General features: G+C 41.3%; 1 long non-coding RNA gene across 1 annotated transcript in view; it reads right to left on the reverse strand.

Annotated features, from left to right (window-relative positions):
• Positions 1–256: 256 nt before the first annotated feature.
• LOC117349084 overlaps positions 257–19,003 on the reverse strand; it is a 62,009-nt gene continuing 43,262 nt past the window's right edge. The window contains exons 2-4 of the long non-coding RNA XR_004537110.1: positions 9,884–10,259; positions 7,447–7,529; positions 257–819 (exon numbers count right to left, since the gene is read on the reverse strand). This is a non-coding gene — a long non-coding RNA (uncharacterized LOC117349084). The remainder of the gene's footprint in view (positions 820–7,446; positions 7,530–9,883; positions 10,260–19,003) is intronic.

The following is a 19,003-nucleotide window of genomic DNA, read 5'->3' on the forward strand; positions in this document are numbered from 1 at the left end:
ACGCGGGGACCGGGTTGCGCGTTTTCACAGCTTCTGTGGTGCCTGAGCTGCAGGAGAGGGAGCGGGTTGTACGTGGCGGGGGAGGCCCCGACTTCCCGAGCTGCAGCTTCTTCGTCGTTGAAAGTCGCCGCCGCCGCAGCTCCTGTCTCGCAGCTGTGTAATTTTTTTTTATTATTATTTGAAAGCCGCCGCCGGGGCCGCGCATGCGCAGTCGTATTTTCGCGACAGCTCAGGGAACACGTTTTTTTTAGTGCGCATGCGCGGCCTACCATTTTATTATATTAGATGGTTTATTTATTTATTCATTCATTTGTATAGTCTGTCCTCCCCAGAAACCCAGAACAGGTTACAATAAAATTAGGTACTTAGAACTTCCCTATCTGTCCCGAAGGCTCACAATCTAGCTAAAGTGCCTGAGTAACAGTTATTAAATAGTAAAGATATAAAAATTTCAATAAGAAAAAATATTAATTATAAGAAAAAAGAAATAAAAAGATCAAAATTAAAATAAAACAAAAATCTCAAAGTTCCAAAACAGTCCAGCAATCCTCGGCATTAAAACATCAGCTCCGGTCCACATCACCAACAAGCCAATAAAGAACAGCCGCAGGGCCCGACAGTCAGCTGCTCTCAACAGCCGGCTCGTGTGCTGCCCTGGCCAAGGACCTCTGTTGCACCACTCTCGGCCCCTTCTGGCTGTTCCTCTCTCTTCTCCGCCGCTACAGTCATAAGCCGCCCTCCGCTCAGCTGGTTTATATTGGTATTTCATATATCAACCTTAAACATTTGCAGACAGTACAAAATTCTTTTCTGAAAATCCTAGGAAATGTAAGGAAATTCAATCATGTTATATTGTTTTTCTGCATTTCCACTAGTTACCTGTGTATTATCAAATTTGTTTAAAATTTTTAATCATCACCCAAAGGTGAGCATATGCCAGCATATTTTTTAACCTGGCATTTGGATCAGGGGCTGGAGGGGAGTGGAAGGTGTACTAGTCTATCTGGGGACATACTATACTACGTCTTGTGGGGGGGTCCTAGGGAATGACTGCTTGAATGCGTTAGATTCTAAATGATATCATTTTGTTATGTTTTCTTGTAAATTGCCTTAATCTACATCGGCATGGTAGTATATCAAGTTTTAATAAACTGTAATAAACACAGGAAGGAGGACACTAGAGAAAATTAATGCTGTGGAATTTAATTTAATAAAGAGAAATAAGAACATTAGAAAATAGCTAAAAGGAGCAGTAGCCAGCGTCAAGAGTTTGTATGAGCTGTAGAGGTTATTTAAAACTACAGTTTTAGAAGCCCAGATAAAATATACTCTGCTCATTTAAAACAGTGGTGAAAGAAGTAATGAAACTATAATGGCATTGTCAGAAAATGAAAAGCAGACCCTAATGAGGAAAATAGGAATAAACATAAGTGCTTACAAGTTAGTTGTAAAGGAGTAATAATGAGAGCTGGTGTACGAGTGTTAGGCACTCTAGGCAAACCTTCAGGTTTTTTTCCTTAATTAACTTTTATGCCCCTTGCCCCCCCCAGTAATCATCACCCCAACACCATCCTTCCTATAATAATATGGTTAAGTGACTGGTAAGAGTAATCCCTGTTATTTCTTTGAATGGTCTATGAATTCATGTGATTGTCAGGACCTAATATTTTGCTTTTACTGTAGCTGATCTTTGGTTACCCTTTCTCACAAAACTGCATTAGGCAACTGATTAGTCCTTCCTAACAGTAAGGCCAACCCTGCTAATAATGCAGGCCAAGAGAAACTTTAAAAAAGGCAATGCTAAAACCTTTTTCAAATGCATTTGAAACAAAACCCATGAAGAAGTTAGTAAAATCTCTAGATAACCAAGAGACAAAAAGGAGTATTGAGAAAGAATAACATAGTAACAGAAAAACAAAGGTGGTCATTTACTACTAGCATGCATTCATGCCATTAACATGCATTATTTTGCATAGGATTCATTGCAAAAAATGGCCCCTGCTGGAAAAAATGCACATTAACAGCAGTAGTGTACTCTGTTAATAAATTAGCACCTAAATGAAGAGGATGTTAGGGAACGGGATCATAGCTACACCGACAAATCTTTTGGACAGTGATGATTTAGAGTAAGTAACAAACCACTGTAGGTACCATCTTTTAGCATCCACTGAAGCCAACAGCACTGGGGATGGGCGGACCCGCTATGCCTAAGGCCTGATTGGTCCAGGCTTCTAGAGCCTGGGCCAATCAGGCCTTAGGCTTCAGCGGGAAGGGGCGGGCCCGCCTCATTTCGACGAGGCGGGCCTGCCAGCTGGACGGGCAAGACCCGTCTGGCCAAAAGAAAAGGTTAGTTTGGTGGGGTGGAGGTTTGGGGGCTGTTAGCGCGGGGGGAGGGTGCGTAGGGGGTGCGTCTTCGGGCAGGAGGGATTGGGCACCCTCCTGCTAGCGATCGATATTGTCGGGGGGGCATCTTCTGGCAGTAGGGTTTGGGCACCCTCCTGCCAGCGATCGGTAGTGTCGGGGGGGGGGGGGCATCTTCTGGAAGGAGGATTTGGGCACCCTCCTGCCAGCGATCAGACAGGCGGCCGCGGCCCGCTATACTTATAGCGGCAGAGAGATCCCTTGCCGCAATAAGTATAGCGGCCGCGTCTACTTACAATGTAGACCAGCATTTTGTTGGCCTACATTGTAAGCGTCTCTTCCTCTACTAGGGAGACGCGTAGGGCCGCCTAGGTTCGCCTAAGGCCCTTAGGCGAGCTTAGGCATCTTGCGGGCCTCCCTAGGCTCCCGGAAGCGCCTTCAATATAGGCGGCCTGCCTGGGGAGCATTTTTTTAAAAAACGTGCATCTCGATTGGCTGATTAGACAGCTGTAGGGCGCCTACAGCTGCCTAAAATCGGGACGCACTTTGTAGAATCAGGGCCATAATATCTATAGTTATTTAAATTATTAGAAGGCTTTGTGATAAAATATAGTTAAACCTTTGGAAGGAAGGGGTGCTGGGTGTGAACAAAGTGAGGTATTTAGTATGTATTTCTCCCAGAGATGGTAGCGTGTATCCATAACTTCCCCCCTCTGTGAGTTAGAAGGGACGGGTAGTGCATCTACCCGTCATGAACATGTGAAAAACTGATCTTTGCCAAGAATTCTCCAAGTCCTTACCCTTTCAAAATGGGTCAACAGGGATACACGCTAATCAGACTTTGGTGGCACACATATGGTGAACCTTCTGTGTAAGAGGCACAGCAGAGATCTGAGGAGTGCGTTGTTTTACCCCAGCGGAGTAGCTTTAACCCTTTCAGGACCAAGGGACATATTTGTCCCATAACTTTAAAATCCTATAAATTTTGATTGGGATAGTCTACAGTTCTAAATTTGATATGTACGGATTCCATATGATACTGCCTTTATGTAAACAAACTGGTTCCGACATTCATTCATTAGCGTCATTGCCAGATTGATGAGAAGATTCACTTGCCACACTGTCCATAAGCCAGAAGTGTGATTTAAAAAAAAAAAAATAATGATATTTCACAAAAAAAATCAATTTTTTGGCATCTGCAAGCCCTTTTTACCATAAAAATGTCGTCAAAACCACAAAAATTGGCCTACGATCCTTATGGTCCTGAAAGGGTTAATTCGGTTCAGGTCTGAACACCAGAAAGAATAATGGGTTAGTTCATTGTTCTAAGGTGCTCTGCAAACATGTACAGGGGTAGGATAAATCCTACAAAGCGAATGAGTCTGAATTGTATCAGGGTTTTCATAATATTAAGAGATACATTCTGCGAAACCCCATTTTCTGGTCTAAAGACAACTTGGTGCTCAACAGTCAAGTCATATGAGTAAGATTAATCAGACGCTGAGCTGTAAAGATGATAAGAAATGTGCTCCAGTCAATGAAGATGTATGACTGGTAAGAATAAATTAAGAATAAATGACCTCTTTCCAGCAGAGTTTAGAAAGTGAAATAAGATCACACCCCAGTCCTTCCTGTTCATGAATATCAACCTTCTTTGGTACAAATAAGTCAATGTGTCATGATGACATGATAATCACAGCTGACTGGTCTCGGTGACTTTTCCTAAGACTCTGACATCCCCGAAGTGACAGCCAAACTTCATAGTCAGCTTCCCTGAAGCTGTCTAGCCTTATCATGTGCCACATGCTGGCGTATCCTGGATTCCAAAACTAATGGCAATGAAAATTGTGCCTTATAGCTGCACAGTGATACCCAGAACTTTTACAGCGGTGTCAGAAATCATTCTCCATTGATTCGTTTTTGAAATAATCCAGCTATCTGAGTCACTTCCATCACCAAAGCATTGCGAACCTTGCATGGCGCCATCAGAGCATCAAATGGTGCCATCATAGTATTAAATGATTAGATAGATACAACAGGTCAATCTAATTAGAAGTGAGGCTATTACTACTACTAATAATAATAACAGTTTATATACCGCAGGACCGTGAAGTTCTATGCGGTTTACAATGATTAAAAATGCTACAAATTGAGTAGAACTGACAAGTAAAACTAGTGAATAGTGGCTCTAGAGATCAATTATTGTGGGAAAGATTGTACAAATCAGCTGCCTAAGTACTTCAGGAACAGATATGTTTTTAGGTGTCTCCTGAATTCCCCATAAGTATTAGCAAGCGTAAGTAATTGTTCCAGGTCTTTACCCCATAATGCTTCTTGATATGAGAGAAGATGTTGATGATGACTTTTGAATTTAAATCCTCTAACCGGTGGAGATACAAAATTTATTATTTCTATAGCACTGAAAGGTGTATGAGAGCATGGATAAGGGCGTTGGTAGTGTGCACAGAGAGGAGAGGTCGGATTGCGGTAATATTATAGAGGAAGAAGTGACAGGGTTTAGCGGTTTGTTGGATCTGAGCCCATTGTTTTTATTAACTTCCTGCTTCCCGCTGCTTTTCTTTTGCCCAAACTCTCTCCCAAAATGCACTATAGCTACTCTGTTAGAACCAACCTACCACTGTCCATTCCCTGTATCTCACCGCATTGGGTGTTAATCCTGTTGTTAATTGTATAATATGTGCTGTATGTTTCTTATTTTATATGATTGTCTTTTGTAAAACCGCCTAGTTATAGGCATTTAAGAAATATTTTCAATGAATAATCTTGATCTAATTAATTTTGTTATGACTTTTATACAGCTTGTGATTTTGCAAAATACTCTGGGATAGCTTTGAAAGACATAGAAACATGATGGCAGATAAAGGCCAAATGGCCCATCTAGTCTGCCCATCTGCAGCACCCACTATCTCCTCCTCTCCCTATTGGCTAAGGCTCTTTACACCTGCATTGTGATGTCATACAATATAGAAACATTGTAACATGATGGCAGATAAAGGCCAAATGGCCCATCCAGTCTGCCCATCTGCAGCATCCACTATCTCCTCCTCTCCCTATTGGCTAAGGCTCTTTACACCTGCATTGTGATGTCATAGAACCTTATGGTTATAGAAACATTGTAACATGATGGCAGATAAAGGCCAAATGGCCCATCCTGTCTGCCCATCTATATTATCTCTTCCTCTCTAAGAGATCCTATGCTTTCTTGAATTCAGACCCAGTCTCGGTCTCCACCACCTCTTCCAGGAGATTGTTCCACACATCTGCCACCCTTAGATTACTCCTGAGCCTATCACCCCTAAACAGTGTATGAAATGACGCTGTTATAGATTTTATTGTATTGAAAATGGAGTGCATTAATTACAAAATAGAAAGGGATTTAAGGTTACTTTAGGGTCAGTAAACAATAATATAATAAAGGCAGCCAAGATATTTTAGAAGCTAAGACACCCCTTGGAAGTAGGTAAGATGAGAGTATTTAAACCATAGAAACACTTTCTTAAGCACAGCTAGGTTGAGTATATAATCTCTAGCGAGTGGATTATGTTTATACCACTGCCTTTAAAACATTTACAGTGAAGTGGAATTATGTTCATGTTTCTTATCAGCAGGAAAGCAAAGAAATGTCATTTGGGTTATAAAACATTTGTACATGAGTAGAAAGGCCAAGTCATGGTTGAGTTTTTGATGGAGAGACATTTAAATATTTTAGTGTTATTTTATAGGAGTTAGAGCAGAAATAGAGCATAAACAAAAAGCAACTTAAACAAAAAGATTGATGTTTATGGGTTGCAAAACAATTCCCGCATCAGTAATTTGCAGTGCAGCAAGAAGTGCTGTCATAACTCTACAAAAGTTCATGTGTTAAAGATAACCTCAAAATTATTGAAATCAGCTTCTTTTTTTTATACAAGGTATATACTTACAGAGGTAAACCTAGTTGCTAATATTTTTTTCCCAGGAAGACAAATGGTCGTATAGAAAAAAAAAATAGCTCTTACAACGGTATGGATATTGTGAAAAGAACAGAAAAATAAGTCAGAGGGACAAGCAAAGCAGGACAGCAAGGGAAATACTGGTAACAGTCCACACACAAATATTCTTGGAAGACAACAATGCTAGTTAATCAATGTAATGCATATTCAGAAGGCAGTTCCAGAAGTGCAGGCACCCCGACGCCGCGAGGGGAAAAGCCTATTCTATAATGTCATCGAGGCACACAGATGCTGTTATAGAATAGTAATAGAATCTGCCGGTATCAGGGGCACACCGACAAATCCGCGAACGACAAATGTGCTCCGACACAATTGCGTCCCATGAAATGCGCACACCCATCTGAATCTGCCACGAATGGATATTTGGAAGGCCCTCATTTGCTCAGACTCCTCAGGCCCCGTCCCTTGGGAGGGGCTTGAGGCGCCTCAAGCCCCTCCCTAGGGACGGGGCCTGGGGAGTCTGAGCAAATCAGGGCCTTCCAGATATCCATGTATGTAAAGGGTTCCCATAACCATAATCTAAACCTTGCCCTAACACTAAATATCAAGTGAATATTTTAAGTGTAGTGGGGAGGTCCCCCCCCCCTCAAACAAGAGGGTTACTTTGTAATTCTCAAAAAGACATGTTAATGAGCTGCTTGGCAACATATTTGCAGTGGACTTTTCATCATAGCTTCGGTGAACTACTATAATATAGTTTGTATTACAGTGTATTCACTGTGCCAGTTTGTGTGTGTGTGTTTTCTACTGATAAGAGTTGAGACCTGGCCAGTTTGATAAATTCAGATTTTCCCTGATTTTCTGGGTATCCCTTAGAAAACCGACATACGGTCTATACACAAAAAGTACCAATAAAGTGTAGAGAGATTCACTTTGTCTGAATGTTGCCATCATTAGGCTGTAGAAGTCTCCTTTCTCCTGCTTTTGGTAACATTATGGATGTGTTTGTTGCAAAATACTTCAGTTAGGTCAACCAATCAATATTATTCCATGCAGATGGTAAAGTTATTGTCGTAGTATTTTAACCTTCCTGTTGTAGCTGGGTACATAATTGTAAAACCAATGTACTTACTTTTGCTTCTTTAAGGTGATGTGAAGGAAGCTTATGCAGGGACTAACTCCCATCTTTTTCATTTCTTTCGGGCACCTGTAGAGCTAGAGTAAAAAGGCATTGATATAAGTTGCATTTTGCCAAAAAGGCAGTTTATTGCATTGTTTTACCTTGCAGATAATATTTGTTAGCTATAATCAGTAATGCAGTTGGAGGACCCCCACTCAGCTTAGAACAGGGGTGTCAAAGTCCCTCCTCGAGGGCCGCAATCCAGTAGGGTTTTCAGGATTTCCCCAATGAATATGCATGAGATCTATTTGCATGCACTGCTTTCATTGTATGCTAATAGATCTCATGCATATTCATTGGGGAAATCCTGAAATCCCGGCTGGATTGCAGCTCTCGAGGAGGGACTTTGACACCCTTGGCTTAGAAGGAACAATGCCTATTGACTCATAGCACATCGTATCTGAAATTTCTGTAACCCTTCCAAAAATGCTCTGTTGTCTAGTCACTGAAATACTGCTCTACTGCTACAGTCACCTCCGAATCCCTCAAAAATTGTTGCCCTTTCAACATTTTTTAAGGTTTGGAAACAGAAAATAGATGGAGCAATATCTGGCAAGTACGGTGGGATGGTCTATGCACTGAAACCTCAACTGTGTCAAAACAGCCATAATTTTGCCAGTCTTGTGAGCAGGTGCATTGTCTTCTAAAAAGCAGCTTCTCTCTCCTTTTTTTTTTTTCTTTCAATGCCTCCTTTAATCGGCACAGCAAGTTACAATAGTATTCTGCACTAAATGTTTGGCCCCTTGGAAAATATTCATTACAACACCTTCCTGATCCCAAAACACTCTGGCCATGACCTTTCCTGCTGACATTTGGGTCTTAAATTTCCTTGTCTTTGGAGAACCTGAATGCCACCATCGCATGGACTGTTGTTTTGTCTCAGGATCATAGCTCTGTAACCATGTTTCGTCAACAGTAATTAGTCATTCCAAAAAGTTGGCACCAGCTTGCTGATAATGCTGCAAAATCAACTTGGAAGTGTCCATTCAACCTCTTTTCTCATCGGCATTCAAACATTTGGAAGACCACTTGGCTGACTGCTTCTGCGTACCCAGCCGCTCATAGATTATACATCCAGCATATTCCTTGGTTATCTTTAGTGTCTCAGCAATTGTTTTAACCGATATTCACCGATCTGCCACAATCAGATCATGGACTTGGTCAACCATTTCAGGAATTGACACTGTTGGAGGCCTCCCAGACCTTGCTGCATCTTTGGTCCCAAAATATCTACATTGAAAGCTTGCACACCACTTCTTCACTGTATGGCATTTGCCACTCAATGTTTGTATCGTACATTCATGGATTTCCTTTGGCATTTTCGTCCGCAGGAATAGGAACTTCATGACGGCTCGGAGTTCCACACTTGAAAATTCCACGCTTTTTGTTGACATGGTACAATCAATAATCTGAAGCAATGTCATAAGAACATAAGCATTGCCTCTGCCGGGTCAGACCAGGGATCCATCGTGCCCAGCAGTCCGCTCCCACGGCAGCCCCCCCCCCCAGGTCCATGACCTGTAAGTGATCCTTTACCTAAACCTTTTATTCCCTAATCATTTAATGTCCTGTATAGTAACCCTCTATCTATACCCTTCAATCTCCTTACGATTCTGCAAACTGGCACTTTGCAAAATAAAATAAAACTCTTTTCAGCTACAATGGCACAATAAAGCTCAGAATTTAGGAAGTTGGCTAGACTGAGAACTTTTCAGCATCCTCCCCCCACACCCCCCATAAATAGCTTTGTAACAATTTAGTAGATATTTATGAAAATTGAAGAAGAGAGCAGTCAGGCTTATGCCCAATTGTTGTCTACTCATCATATTTTGACTTCAAATAAGATTTTTGCAGGTGCCCAGGTGTTAGAGCAGAAAAAAAAAACCCCAATGCAGCAAAGCTGAATTTATCTGCCTTTAACTTGAGTAAGCAGCTGAATGAATACCTGCCTGCAGCTGCGTTTGAAATAAGCGAGATGTGTCATCACTAAGCATCATTTTCCAAGCTAAACATAATCCCTTTTTATTATGGCATTTCTGCTTCTATTTTTGCTTGAAATCCACTCTGTGTTAAAATTAGAAAAGTATATTTAAAAAGTTCTCCATTGTTTTCAAACAGTAGACATATGGTGCTAGCTTGGTTAATTTGGCTAATTTCATGATTTGGCATGCTTAGTTAATATGCATAAGTATAAGTTGCAGGGACCATATTCCAAATACACCGCTATGGAGAGTCAGCAAATTACATATCTGCAGTTGCTATGGCAAGCATCAAAAGGCAAATGATTTATGCAGTTTCAATAGATAAAATGACAGCGCTGGAACCCCCTTCCTTTTAGACTTTCTCTGGGGTTTCACAGCACAGCCACCTTCAAATTGAGTTTACATACCTTTTTACACAGCTAGATGGGGAAAAATTCAGGGTGTCCACAAACTCTCTTTACAATGTCAAGATTTTATTTTTAATAGACAAATCTGTGGAAATGATTACAAAATGAGGAGTAGATATTGAAGGGGGGGTTGCCTTATTTAATACACCTCTCTATACGGATGGATTTTGAAGGAGAACGAGCAAAGGACTGTCTTTACACGATCGACGTTTTCCTCCGATATTCTTTGTCGTCCATACTTAGTCCTGTGGTTTCGCTGAGTCTGGGTATCCGATTTTGTTTCAATAAACCTCGATACACACTGTGCCTTTTCTTGAGGAGAAGCCTTTTTTTTTTAGGGGTTTATTCAACAGCCTTTCTTTCATCAACGGGGTACCTGAAATACCCAAATGCAATGTGATTACAATCTTTGATAACGACCGAGTATGTAGGACACATTTGATTAACATATCTCATCAATTGCCTTTTTAATCATTTTTTGAAATTGTAAAGAGACTTTGTGGACACCCTCTTTATAACAACAATTCAAACAGCCTTTCTGCATCACAGACAAATTGTAATGTTTGTTTTTCTTCCTTGTTTAATTTCAGTCCAATGTCTTGTAAAAAGAACGAAATTCAGTAAAGGGGGATCCAACAGGTCGCCATGAAATTAGCACCAAAAATCATGGTGCCGAGTGCTATTCATTGAGGGCACTTATACAGGAATAAGATATCACTTATGCACAAACATATAGCTATGATCACTTATGCCTGGTTCATAGACAGTGGCGCGCAAGACGTCAGCGCGCTGACAATCCAGCGCCGACAATTTGGTGCAAGACAGAAACGCGCGGGGGGAAAAGTAATTTTTAAAGAGCTCCAACGGAGGGGTTTGGGGTGGCAACTCCCCCACTTTATTGGTTAGTATTCACGCTGCTGTTGGAGGGGGGTTCGGGGGGGTTGGAAACCTCCATTATAGCAAAAATGGAACTTTTTCTGATTTTTTTCGGGAAAAGTTCCATTTTTTCTATAATGGGGGGGTTTCACCCCCCACACCCCCCGCAAAGGCAGCGCGAACACTAACCAATAAAATGGGGGGTTGCCACCCCAAGCCCCCAGTCGGAGCTCTTTAAAAATTATTTTTTCCTCCGCGCGCTTCTGTCTTCCGCTGAATTGTCTGCGCTGGATTGTTGGCGCGCTGGCGTCTGGCGCACGATTATCCCGTCACCCTTATGCCTTGTCAATAGCTGACATAAGTGTTTGTATCTAGGGGCTAAATTCACTAAGCAAACCAATCGTGTACCAATCGGTTTGCAACCCCTTTGCGACCCGATTTCCCTCCGACCCGATTCACTAACCTCTCCTGCGATCCGCTTCTGATCCGTGAATGCAAATTAGGGGAAAAGGCATGCAAAGTAGGCAGGGACGCGATTCACTAAACAGAAGAAGGAAGACTGATTGGGCTTGCCGATCTGAAGTGAAGCAACTGCTGAGGACCAGTCGCTTCACTTCTTACCGACTCTCCTGCCCTTTAAAACCATTGGCTGGCAATGCGCTTTTGCAGAATACATAAAAAAGGAATTCTTCCTTTTTTATATATTCTGTAAAATCTAGCCCTTTGCCAGCCTGTGGTTTTACCCCCCCCCCCCCCCCCCGTGCTGATGCCCCCTGCACTGATGCCTGCCCCCCCCCAACACCAAGGAAAAGGCCATAGTCTGTTATTGAGAAAGTCATGGGGGAAGCCACTGCTTGCCCTGGATCGGTAGCATGGAATGTTGCTAATCTTTCGGGTTCTAGAATGTTGCTACTTTTTGGGATTCCAGAATCTTTTGTTACTCTTTGGGATTCTGGAATCTTGCTATTCTTTAGGATTCTGAATGGAATGCTGCTACTCCTTGAGTTTTGGCCAGGTACTAGGGACCTGGATTGGCTACTGGGCTTGATGGACCATTGGTCTGACCCAGTAAGACTATTCTTATGTTCAGATATCACCCAACGGTTTGAAGACCTTGGCTCCTTCTTCTCTGGACTCCTGTGTCTATGTGGCACCACATTCGCACGTTACACATGCATCTAGAAAATCTGCTATTTCCCGCTCATGCTCAACCCTTGTGAATACCCCCTTTCACATATGTGCTAAAGAGAATGCATGCACGTTTTATAGCATATCATGGATAAGTGCCTCTTCCATCCATATGCGCTAGTATTATGTTACATATACAGGTGTTTGGTACTGTGAGAAATGAAAATACTAATATATTTTCTAATGGTGTTAATTGTTGCAAACATAATACAAAAGTGTGAACATATAGGATATAACACTTAACCAGATGTGACAAACGCAGAGAAACTACAGACTAAAAGATATTGCTACAGTAATACATATAATTCTAATAAGGCAGAGTGTCATATAATAAATGCCCTGAGGAGGTAACATTATACAAATAAGGATATATTAATAAGTGGTAATAAAAACGAAATGAAATACTGGTAAAAATCCAGCAAAAGGAATTTGTCTAACACCGTGTACACATACTAGTAAGAAGCATTGCTGACTCAAAAGGTGGGAGGGGGAGCATTTCTTAGACACTGAATACAATGAACAATGAATTAGAGGTGTCTTAAGGACTATGTCTAAGCATGTCACGTGAGGGGCGGAGTGAGTGCCCAAATATGGGCAATGGTAAATAGAGTCAGGGGTCTGGGGAATAATGGTAATGGGAGAAGTAATTAGGGGTGGAGAGACTGGAAGAGGCAGAGAAAGGATCTGATAGGTTGTGAACTGTCTTTGCTCTATCCAATGAGCAGACAGGCAGGAGGGACTAATAAAGGTATGAACCAGTGGTTCCCAAGTCGCTCCTTTTGTAACTTCTGTTTTTGCTAATCATTAGAGAATGACATGGTGACCAAATTCTGCACTGTTCCTGTCTCTGCGAATAACTGCAGGAAACCATCCCGTGTCATTCTTTAGTGTCTATCTCAACCTCAGTCCTCCTTCTATACCAGCATTCTTCAATGCAAGGCCTGAGGGTCAGTGGCTGGGCCCATTCATATTCTGAATCTTATTTAAACCAAGTATAGGATAATGAAGCCATTGCGACATCACTAATGAGGTTGGCTCTGAGGCATTGGTGGAATGAGACTTTATGACATCACAATCTCAGCTCTGGAATGTTGCTACTCTTTGTTCAGTGGCTGGGCCCATTCATACTCCGATTCTTCCCTCTCTCCTTAAAGAATGACATGGAGATGGTTTCCCACAGGGACGGAAACAGTGATGGATTTTGTCACTATGTCTTCAACCATCCATGATTGGACAGTCAGCATCCCCAGAGGTCATTTCCCTGCCAGAAGTGCTGATGGAGTCCACAAATCAAGCCTCGGTAACACATTCCACCAGATTATGTATATGGTGCCCAAAACTGAATGCTAATATTGGGGTGCCAATCCAAGATGGGCACCAATCTAAATTGGCCAATTAGTGCCCATAATTCACTCCTAATTGTCACTAATTTGCGTTTGCATGTACATCTTGCTACACGCTATTCTATAACAATGTACATCGAAATCCCCATAGAGCAGTGTCTCTCATCTCGGTCCTGGATATCCACCATGAATATGCAGAAACTTGATTTGCATACTCTGCCTCCACTATATGCACATTTCTTTTGTGCATATTATATAATATAATAATAATAATTTATTTTAATATACCACCTAACCAGCAGTTCATAGCGGTTTACACAATAGGTATTCAGCATACAATATAATAATAACATCATACATAATAAAATTCTAAGTAACTAATACAAGCATTAAAACTAATGAATAAGGAAAACACAATATAAACTAAAATAAGTATAGATAAAAAGATTAAAAGTGCATTATAACTACATGATAATGCACATCTCCCTCATTATTTGCGGGGGATAGGGGCAGAGCCGGACCGCGAATAGGGAAATACCCACCCTCGCCTCCCTCCCGCCTTCCCCCGGCATCCCGGCCTTACCTGGTGGTCTAGCAGGCTTTTGGAGCAGGAGCGATCTTCCTACGCTCCTGCCCCGTGTAGATCGCCAATTGGAAATCTCTCGAGACTACGACGGAAACTCCCCACAGCCATTTCCTATTGGCGATCTACATGGTGCAGGAGCGTAGGAAGATCGCTCCTGCCTCGAAAGCCCGCTAGATCACCAAGTAAGGCCAGGATGCCGGGGGGAAGGCTAAAATATGGGTTAGTTATTTTCCCCCTCCCCCCCCAAAAAAAAAATTGCGATTAAGTGCGGAAACCACAAATGGGGAGGGGGAAGTGTATAAAAATCAATAATGTATATTATATTGTTTAAATATATCCTGAAAACCCGACTGGCAAGGCGGTACTCCAGGACCGAGTTGAGAAACACTGCCATAGAGCACAACCCAAAAAGAGGCATGGCCCCGGGAGCTACATGGGCAGACCTGGGGCATTCCTAAAATTTGTGTGCCATGTTCTAGAATCCTGGGAATGTGAGCCCAAATTGGGCACTGGGAATTTGGGCATCAAATTCAGCATTCGGTGCTGCTCTAATAATGTGTCCTCATCTCTGAGTGTCCGTTTTGGAACAGCATTGAGGCCCATATTCTATAAATGACGCCTTAACTTAGGCACCAGTAGGCATCCTACCAGCACCTAAGGCCCTGTTTTACTAAGGCGCGTTAATCGATTTAGCGCACGCTAAATGCTAACACGTGCAGGTTAGTCTATGGACGCGTTAGCGATTAGCGCGTTCTAATCGTTTTACACACCTTAGTAAAACAGGGGGTAAGTTACATGTAAAATGCTGTTTAAAAGACCTTTTAAAAGAATTTTCAAGGCGCTTACCGATGCCTAAAAACAGCATTGGAATCACACCTACAGAGGCACTTTATGATGACTAATGTCACTGTGGGTGTGGCTAATGCTGGAAGTGGCGCTAGGTACCATAAAGTGCCTCTTTAGACGCGATTAACATCAAAGGTAGGCACCGGAAATGTAGGCCTTGAAAACCCTGGCCTACATTGCCGGTGCCTACCTTTCCCGAAGACGCAATTCTCTAAACGGTCCTGTCATGTGACTGACATGCGACCAGCAGCTGCTTTTCAGGCTGACAATAGTGGTTTAGCGAATCTGGGCCTGAGTATCAAATATTTTTGGGCGCCGATTTTGTAGCATCATTAGCCCATTAACCTCTGATGCCGGCATGGTGACCCGTCTAATGCACGCAGGACAATTGCGTCCTGACAATTGTGCGCACTGAATGGGAGGTGACCCATCAAATGCGCTCCAACAATTGGATACTATTTTGTTTTTTGGAGGGTTACAAAGTAACCCTCTTTTTTGAAGGGGGTGGGGGAACCCCCCTCAGTACATTTAAAATGTTCACTGGTATCTAGTGTTAGAGTAAAGGTTACATGATGATTATGGGAACCCTTTATATATGTGGATATCTGGAAGGCCCTGATTTGCTCAGACTCCGTCTCAGCAAATCAGGGCCTTCCAGATGTCCACTTATGGCAGATTTCATGGGACGCAATTGACGGGGAGGCATTGTCGTGTGCGCACTTGTCTGTGCATGCTATTGGGGCACATTCGTCAGGGTGCAATTGTCCTGCGCGGATTTGTCGGTGTGACTGCCAGCATTACCTGGTTGTGTTCCTAAAAGGCCCCCCCCCCCCTCCTCTCCCCACAAAAGAGTTCAAAAGACCCAAAGAAACAGGCTGCTGGGGTTCAGTGTTTCCGCTTGACCATATTTTGAACCAGAGGCAAAAGCAGCAGAAAACATGAAAAACAGCACCCACCATCAAGGCTTTTTGGTTTCTTATTCTTAATTATATTTTGAATATTTCTCTAATTGTTCTTTCACTTTGAATGTAGAGCTTGTAAGATACCTTAGTGTATTATGAACTGTATTTTTCAGCCAGCAGAATGGCACTGAAATGCCATTTTCTTTATGGCCTTGATTCTGCAAAATTCAGGATGGGAAAAAAAATGAAAGTAGAGAAATGCATATCCATGAAGTGGAGCCAAATAGCCTTGAGTTTTTCCACAAAATAGCTCTTTATAGTATAAGAGGAAAACATTAGGAAACCTGCTATCTCCAGATGTTTAGTATTTACACGGATACAACAACAACTGGTGAAGGAACAAACAATACTTTAAATACCTTTTTAAGCTTCAGTGGCGCTCAGAATCCAAGATGGAGTAAAAAACCTCAGTGTGGGGTACAAAACCCCTAGAGAGAGTTTTTTGTAGAATCTATCATTGCACCATTAAAAGTGAAAAGGTAATGAAAGTGCTTGTTAAAAAACATTCTTAAATTGTTATGTCCATCTAGTGAAATAACTCTTCAATATGTGAATGAATTCAAAAAACGTGAGTTCATAAAGAACTTATCTTGAATGTTCAATTAGCGTTGACCCGGCTACTACTAGTAAATACTAGTATTTACACGGCTCAGAAAATTTCAGAAGAGAAAACTTGATCACCAAATAAGGCAGAAGGAGAGCTACCTTTCAGAAATAGCCCCTGTCATAGAATATGTTATTCTGGACTGATTTGATTGGAGCAAGTTTGACTGGTCAGAGTTTGGGCTTTTGTTACTTCTCCTTCTCTCCCTGTTCTCATATTGTGAGCATTCATTCCCCACAAGCATGGGAACTAAAAAAAAAAGTATACGAGCTACTAAAAAAAGATGGAAATTGATTTAAAGGTGAACATCTTCATTTTAAATTAGAGAGGCCGAATTTCAATAGGATGCTGCTGCATTCTGAGTGAGGAAATGGTGAAGAAGGCTTATTTTATTTTAGTTGGGAGAGAAAGAAGGATGAAGAAGATGACTATGGAAGAAGATGAGGTAATTCTATGAAGGTCGGCTATGGTTAGGCCCTGGGATGATGTGCACTCAACAGGAATTCTTGATCAGCAATTCTCAGTCTACTCATATAAGTTGTTCTGCAGCAGGAACTTGCATATGAATGGATGGATAGATGGTGTCTAACCATCAACAGGAGACACTCTAGTATTAACAAAGGCAATGTAAAGTTTCAGGGACTTCATAACACATTGTGATGTCATCAAAGATTATTAATAGTCCACTTATATCCAGATTTCTAAGGTACTAATGTACTATGCATCAGCTTCCCCTTCTCGCTCCAACAATCAGTATGTGTGTATATCCGTATCTCACAATGAGTTAAGCGGTAGGACCCGACATGTTTCACCAAAGTTTCGTCAGGGATCCACACATAACCGCTGTCGTCCAACTTACTATCCGTTTCTGTATAGTAAGTTGGACGACAGCGGTTATATGTGGATCCCTGACGAAACTTCGGTGAAACATGTCGGGTCCTACCGCTTAACTCATTGTGAGATACGGATATACCACCATTACTAAGATAAGTAAAATAAATTATATACAAAAAAAAAACAATGAACAATAAGGGTTATGCACCAATTCGAGTTATGAATAAGGAAGACTGGTGAGGAGTTCACCACTTGATTCTCCCCGTTGAAACACCTTGTGTGGGACGGAGGAGTGGTGGTTCTGAGGTCTTAAAGAAACACACATACTGATTGTTGGAGCGAGAAGGGGAAGCTGATGTATAGAAATCTGGATATAAGTGGACTATTAATTTTCTAAGGTGCCATTTTTGCCATTCTCTGTGGGTTTGATCAAAGATTATTAAAGCATTTTGAAAATGGTTCTTCCATTTTATAGTAGTGATAATCGTATGCAAATTTATAGAGTAAAGAAGGAACTAAGGCATCATTATGCATTCACTTATCTCTCAATAATATAGATATATGAATGTACTAAAAATTTAGGGCCCCTTTTATCAAGTTGGGCACAGTAAATGCTCTGATGTTCATAGAATTTCTAGAAGTGTCAGAGCATTTGCCTCACTGGCCCGCAATACAAAATCTCTAGCGCTGCCTGATAAAATGCGTAATAGCTTATTGTATAATTATGTTTTTTGATGCAAGTTGTCCAGCTTTATTATCTGGTTAGATTATCCAGGATCTGTGTCTGTATAATGTTGTAGTACTTAAGTGACGGTGCTGTGACATCAGAGACCTATGAAATCAGTAGAAAAGTGCGACTTTGAGTACTTAATGACGTGTGAAAGCACCATTAAAATTTAATTCTGTTTTTATTGGATCATTAATACATGGATTTCCAAATTAACCCCCTCTTTTACTAAGGCGTGCTAGCCAATTTTGCATGTGCTAACAAATTAGCACACGCCAAATGCTAACGTGCCTATTATATTCTGTGGACGCTTCAACTCTCATATGGAGAACCTTTCATATGCCGAACGGTTAGACAGGCTGGGGCTCTTTACCCTGGAAAAGCGGAGACTGAGAGGACATGATAGGACAGTGAGGGAATTTTCTAAGTACCTTCCTTACTTATAATTTTAATGTATATTTTCTGTAACCGCTTAGAACCTAACGGATGTAGCGGTATATAAGAAATAAATTACATTACATTTAGCAGCATATGCTAAATCGATTAGCACGCCTTACTAAAAGGACCTCCAAGTAAAACCATAATGTTATAGAGTTTTGGCTCTGGAGGCATCTTTTTACCTGAAATTTCCTTGTAAATGTTTAATTAAGTTACAAGATGTTGAGTATGCTTTTTGGGATCCTATACAACTACAACAATTTCTAGTTGCGAGAGAATAGAAATGAGTTTGTTTCACCTAGCTGAGAATAAGAGGAGTAATTAATTCAATATCCCATAGTAAGGAATGATTCAAGGAAGGCTAGTACAACCGAGAATTATTGTCCTTTAGTTTTCTTAAATTTATTTGATTAGAAATTGTAACATGTTCTCCCCATTGATGTGGGCTTAAAAGGAATTATTACATTACATTACATTACTGATTTCTATTCCGCTTGTACCTTGCGGTTCAAAGCGGATTACACAGGAAGAGAACTGGACATTTCCAGGAGGGTACATGACATTGGAGAATACAGGTTGAGGGTATAGACTTAATAACAGAATTATGTATGTATGATTTGATTATGTATTGCTTTGCGTGATTTTTCCTTTTTTTCCTTTGGAAATATTGGATATTGTAAAGTATTCAAAAGCATAATAATAATAAAAAAAAAACC

The sequence above is a fragment of the Geotrypetes seraphini genome, chromosome 15 (genome assembly GCF_902459505.1).
Source record: "Geotrypetes seraphini chromosome 15, aGeoSer1.1, whole genome shotgun sequence".
In the NCBI taxonomy this organism is placed as follows: domain Eukaryota; kingdom Metazoa; phylum Chordata; class Amphibia; order Gymnophiona; family Dermophiidae; genus Geotrypetes; species Geotrypetes seraphini.